The 6,183-nt window shown below is 49.8% G+C and overlaps 1 protein-coding gene across 5 annotated transcripts in view; it reads left to right on the top strand.

Moving 5' to 3' along the window:
- The first annotated feature begins 4,280 nt into the window (after positions 1-4,280).
- CGNL1 (cingulin like 1) overlaps positions 4,281-6,183 on the top strand; it is a 172,859-nt gene continuing 170,956 nt past the window's right edge. For 3 of the 5 annotated variants that reach the window (XM_069596398.1, XM_069596400.1, XM_069596399.1), the window contains exon 1: positions 4,501-4,554. The gene's annotated coding sequence lies outside the window, so the exon portion shown is untranslated. Of the gene's footprint in view, positions 4,555-6,183 lie in introns of all 5 variants that reach the window. The other 2 variants (XM_069596401.1, XM_069596397.1) reach the window with 1 other exon arrangement.

Below are 6,183 nucleotides of genomic sequence, written 5' to 3'. Positions count from 1 at the left end.
CTTTGTGGGCCGGGGAGCCCTCTCAGGATGGGAGCTAGGGTGACTGGCGAGTATAGTCCTCAGGGGCAGTCCTGGCTTGAGACTTGAAAAAATAACTTCACCCCTCCTGCCCTTCAGATAGTTCATTCTGGGGGGCATTGACCACACCTCTCAAGGGGCCCATTGCAAGCAGCACCTGTCTCATCGGCACGCCCTACCAGTGGCTTCTTCCTTCTCCTCTGTCTCACTCTTCCTGCTACCTCATTTCTGCTTCCAGGGATCCCCAGTCCTGTCTCAGGCTCTACTCTCAGGCCAACCCAAACCAAGGCAGCCCCTTCTAAAGGCTCAAACCAAGAGGCCTCTTGCCCAGTGCCCTTCCCCCCACCATCCTTCTTCCCAGCATAGCTTCTCCACGTCAACCAAACACACCACTCTGCTTTGTCTGCTTCTTCCTGCCTCCTGTCTTCTGTGAATGCCCTTCCAGTCTCAGTCACCCACATTCGCTGCATCCACCCAGTGTGACCCCCAGGAAAATTCCTGATGCTGCTGCCCTTCTAGGGCCGTTCATGTGTTCTGCTTCCTTCCTTGTATGTCCCTGACACCCCACAGCACTTCTCTTCTGCATCACGGTTCCCAAGCACACAAAATCTGGTGGAGAAAAGAGGCGATTTTTCTCTCTTCTTCCTCCTGAATATTCTCCTTTGGCATGGTGCTGCAGTGGGCCAAAAAGTCTCTTTCTACAGGCTCAATAACAACATCCAAGGGAGCAATAAAAATAAAGGGAAGACGCCTTTCAAAATTTTAGAAGCTTAGCCTGGGGTGGGTGGGAGTTCATTTTCAGCTGAAGTTGAAGTGGCTTGGACTGCAGCTTGACAGTAGCAGCCTCAAAAGCAATTTCTCTAATAAACTGATTTCCGCTCTGCATCTCTTTTTACCCCCAACAGCTCCCCTTATTTTTGTTACCAGGAAAAACCTGCCTGAAGTCAGGGTCAGTTGCTGATTAAATCTTTTTAGACTATTAACTAATATGTACCGTCTACTTTGTACAGCTCCTTACACAGGGGTCTATGGGAGAAGTGGGTTAATGATACTGTCTTTCATGAACTACTTATCTTTTGTGTGTATGTTAGTTGCTCAGTCATGTCTGACTCTCTGCAACCCCAAGGACTGTAGCCTGCCAGGGTCCTCTGTCCATTGGATTCTCCAGGCAAGACTATTGGAGTAGGTTGCCATTCCCTTCTCCAGGGGATCTTCCTGACCCAGATCCATCAAAAGCTTCCCTGGTTGTTCCTAACAGCTCTCAGGGATCCTTCTCCTTCCCCCTTGGTTGGTGCCCCCTGCTTCCTCAGCCCCAAGTAAGGGCATTTCACTTTCTTCTTCTGGCACCTGATCTGGCCCTTATTCTCCTTTGCCTTCTACTTCCAGCCCCTCCTCCTGCTGCCTGTGGGGGCATTTCCACTGAAAAGTGCCATCATTACCTCACAGTCCATGGAAACTTCAGCATCTCTCATAAAAACTCATGCCTATTTAGGGTGCTCCAAGCCACCAGCCTGGAAACCTCAGCTTTGTGTTTGCCCTTTCCACTCTCCCACTGCACACACTTGCTCCCCAAGTCCTCAGGGTCTTCTCTGGAAATTTTTTCTTTCCTATCCCTCCTTGCTGCAACTCCCCCCATCACTTGTCTGGTTCCTGGGCTGCAGGTGTCTGCCACCCCAAGTTCCCAGGGTCATCTAAGTACCCTCTGTCGGATGCAAGTTCCATTCCAAACATTTTGAGATGTCCAAGTACTGTGTGGGTAACTTGAGCCCCCTCACCTTGGTATTGGGTGCCTTTTTTGCCATCTGGCCCCATCACCCTTCCTAGTATGCATCCAGTGACCCCCCAGAAGGCAGCCTCTATTTGGGAAAAGCTGGCCCACACTCTGAACAGTCTTCACACACCCCATCCACACGAGTGTCTTCCTGGACTCACCTGCACCTGGATCTATGCTTTTTAGGATAGCTCAACTTGCCACTTCCTCTAAAAAGACTCTTTTGACCATGGCTGCTTCCTTTGGATAAGTAGACTCCAAATCTCCCTACCACCCCCTCAATATTACTTTAAATATTTATTTATTTATTGAGGAATAATTGACCTATGGCACTTCATTTGTTTCTGGCATACAATATAATGATTCGATATTTGCATACATTGCAAAATGGTCACCAGAATAAGTCTAGTTAACTTCTAGTTACAAAAGATTTTTTCCCTTGTGATGAAGACTTTTAGGATCTAATCTCTAAGCAGCTTTCACCTATGCTGTTTTTGTTCAGTTGCTCATTCATGTCTGACTCTTTGTGACCGCATTCATGTTGTGACCCCATGGACTGCAGCACGCCAGGCTTTCCTGTCCTTTACCATCTCCCAGAGCTTGCTCAAACTCATGTCCACTGAGTCGGTGATGCCATCTGGTCCTCTGTCATCCCCTTCTCCTCCTGCCTTCAGTCTTTCCCAGCATCAGGGTCTTTTCCAATGAGTTTGCTCTTTGCATCAGGTGGCCAAAGTATTGGAGCTTCAGCATCAGTCCTTCCAATGAATACTCAGGGTTGATTTCCTTTAGGATGGACTGGTTTGATCTCCTTGCAGTCCAAGAGGCTCTCAAGAGTCTTCTCCAACACCACAGTTCAAAAACATCAGTTCTTTGGCACTCAAATATGTAATCCAGTATTGTTAACTATGGTCATCATGCTCTACATTACATCCCATGACTTACTTCATGACTGAAAGTTTGTACTTTTTATTCCTTTCACCCCCTTCATCCTTTTCAACCACCCCTCAGTTCTGCCACCCAGTAACCACCAATCTGTTCTCTGTATGTATGAGCTTGCTTTTTAGTTTGTTTTTTAGATTCACATATAAGAGAAATCATATAGTGCTTGCTTTTCTCGGACTTAATTTCACTTAGCATAATGCCCTCAAAGTCCATTCATGTCGTTGCAAATGTCAGGATTTCCTTCTCTTTTTACAGTTAAATGATACGCCATTGTATGTTTAAACCACATTTTCTTTAGCCATTCATCCATCAAGGACGTTCAGGTTCCTTCCACAGCTTGGCTACTGTAAATAATTCTACAGTGACATCGGCGGTACATAATCTTTTCAAGTTAGCATTTTCATTTTCTTTGAATAAATACCTAGAAGTGGAATTGTTGGATTTTATGGTAGTTCAATTTTTAATATAGGGGGAATCTTCATACTGTTTTCCATAGTGGTGGGACCAATTTTCATCCCCATATCCTCACCTATACTTGTAATCTCTTATCCTTTTCACACCTATTCTGAACAGATGTGAGGTGATAACTCATTGAGGTTTTGATTTGCATTTCCCTGATGGTTGGTGATGTTGAATACCTTTTCACCTACCTGTTGACCACCTGTACATCTTCTACGGAAAAATGTCTATTCAGATTCTCTGTCCATTTAAAATCAGATTGTTTGTATTTTTGCTACAGAGTTGTATGAATTCTTTGTATGTTTTATGTTGATTCCTTATCAGATATGATTTGCAAGTGTTTTCTTGCATTCACTATTACTTTTAAAGTTTTTTTATTATTTTATTGAATTTTAAAGTGTCTATTTCATTCCATATGTCAACATACATTACTTATTAAGCACAGGTGGCGAGCTTATTCCATATCTGTTTTCTTAGGTAATCTTCACAACATGGTGGAGTGGGTATCCTCCTGTTTCACAGATGAGAAAACGTTTTTTGCTCAAACTCCCACAGCTGGTTAGCGTCATTCTGGTTTCCCGTGGAACGGGCCTCAACAAGGCACCAGAAATCGGACTGCTAATCCCAGTTCTACTGCCGTCAGCTGTGTGGCCGTGGGCCTCTCCCTTCCCGGCCTCTCTAACAGGGACGGGCATTTATTCTTGGCGACCTCTCCATCAGTATTTCTAGACTTAATAGGTGCTCAGTAAATACTTGTAGATTTGGTTGTGGTAGGAGAAAAGTTACACACTCAAGTTTCTGACTAGGTCGGGGAGAAAAAGGCTGCCTGGAAAGGTAGGGAGAAAAGGGGCCGTGGGCAAGGGACAGAAGGGGAATCGGGGGTGCGAAACAGGCAAAGCTCCCAGGAATTTGGAATGGCCGAGGCTCAAGGCGAAAAGTACGGGGGAAGGCGGAGGGGAGGCAGGGGGACATTCCGATCTGGGGAAGGGTGAGGAGAAAGCGTTGCTGGAGAGGAGTGTGAGGCCCGACGGGGTGGGGTGGGGTGGGGAAGAGGTGCTGGCGGAGGGGCGGGCGCGTCCCGGGCCGAGCCGAGGAGGGTTGGTGTCGGGGTGCAGGGAGACGTGTCCCGAGGGCCGGGGCGGCTCAAGGGGAACCGGGAGGGCCGGGAGGGCGCGCAAGGCGGCTGCAGAGGGCGGGGCGGGCCGGCCCGGAATGGGGCAAGGGGCCGCCGGCCCCTCCTCCCCGGGGGCGGGCAGGCGTGTGGGGCGGGGCCCGGGCTCGCCCGGCCTCTAGGCGGCGCCGCGGACTCTGCACTCGAGCTGGGCTCTGCTGGAGGAGGCGGGAGCGGGACCTGGTAGGCAGCGGTAAGTGAGCCGAAAGTGGTTGCGGGGATCAGGGGCCGAGGTGTCGCCGTGGGCGGCGGGACCCGGAGGGGCTCGGGTCCGCCGTCAGAGCCCCACGCCGCGCAGTTTGTGCAGCGTCTCCCATGGGGCTGGAAGGTGCGCTCCAGGCTCCCGCGCGCGCGCCTGGCTGGGAGGCGTGCGGCACAGACGGTCCGGTTCCTGGGGGGCCCGCGTTGGGGCCCCGGGCGAGGGAGGGCCTCCGGAACCGCCGTGCAGCGAAGGGCGCCTGGCAGCCTTAGCACTCCCTGCCTCGACCCTCGGCCTTAAGTGACAGCTGCGAGTGAGCTAGGATTCCTCCCGGACCCAAACGAGCACCTCTGTCCCTGTCCGACCCTGTTTTTCCTTTACTTCGGGGCGTGCTGGTCCCAACCATCCCTCGAAAAGAAAGGGCGGGTGGGCGTCTCCGTCTCTCCGGCGTACCCGGTCCAGGCAGGTCGTCCTGAAAGCCCCCGCCTCGCGTACAGCACATATCCTAGCTTTCCAAGGGACTTTTCCAAGTTGCATCACTGTTTGGCCTCTTCACAGGTGCTTGGCTGTCATGCTAGAGTTAGTTACACAGGATTTTAAAAACTTTGTATATTTACTCGGTGTATACCCCTTCACCCCAAGGCTGCCGTACCTCTCCAACGCTGCTCGCAACGCACTGTTTAAAACACGTTGGGGATTCTTTGGGGGTATTGGTTCTCAAAGTTGGCTGCACATCTGGAGAGTTTTGAAAAACTGCGGTGCCTCCCTCACACCTCTAGAGATTCTGAGCTGGGGCGCAGCCTGAACAATGGCGTTTAAACGCCAGGTGATTCTAATGTGCTTTGGGGGCGTGCTTTTTGCACTACTGCTGCTGCTAAGTCGCTTCAGTCGTGTCCGACTCTGTGCGACCGCATAGACTGCAGCCCACCAGACTCCCCCGTCCCTAGGATTTGCTAGGCAAGAACACTGGAGTGGGTTGCCATTTCCTTCTCCAATGCATGAAAGTGAAAAGTCAAAGTGAAGTCGCTCAGTCGTGTCCGACTCTTAGCGACCCCATGGTCTGCAGCCTACCAGGCTCCTCCGCCCATGGGATTTTCCAGGCAAGAGTACTGGAGTGGGGTGCCATTGCCTTTTCCTTGCACTACTAGAGGAGATCTTCTCAGCTGCTCTTGATTCCGTCTTCTGTAAACCACCCCTCTACCTGAAGAGCCTGTGGGTTGGTGCTTTCCGACTTTAAACTGCAGATGGTGCCTTTTTCTGGAGTTCCCTTTGCTTTTGCCCCTCTGTTAACAGAAAATACTGTTAGTGCACTTTCTGCCAAGGAGATGGGAGTGTAGGGATTAAAGTCATGAAGTCCTTGCAAGAGTCAGTAGGGTTGTCTTATTCAGGGAAACTAAGTGATAGTTTGACTTGTCCTGTTTGGAAAGGATTTCAGATTAAAAGGCAGAAACATAATTTAAGAATCTCAGCTTTTGGAGATCCTCTGGCACAGATAATGATTCTACATAAATGTGGGGAAATCTTTTAAGAACACAAGATCTGTATTTTTAGTTGACATGGTGTTAATATGTGTGTTAGGCGTCATTGTGTAAATTGGGTTTATTCCCAGTATGTGATTAAGCC

Source organism: Ovis canadensis, chromosome 7 (assembly GCF_042477335.2).
Source record: "Ovis canadensis isolate MfBH-ARS-UI-01 breed Bighorn chromosome 7, ARS-UI_OviCan_v2, whole genome shotgun sequence".
In the NCBI taxonomy this organism is placed as follows: domain Eukaryota; kingdom Metazoa; phylum Chordata; class Mammalia; order Artiodactyla; family Bovidae; genus Ovis; species Ovis canadensis.
This window is presented reverse-complemented; position numbering and strand designations above follow the sequence as displayed.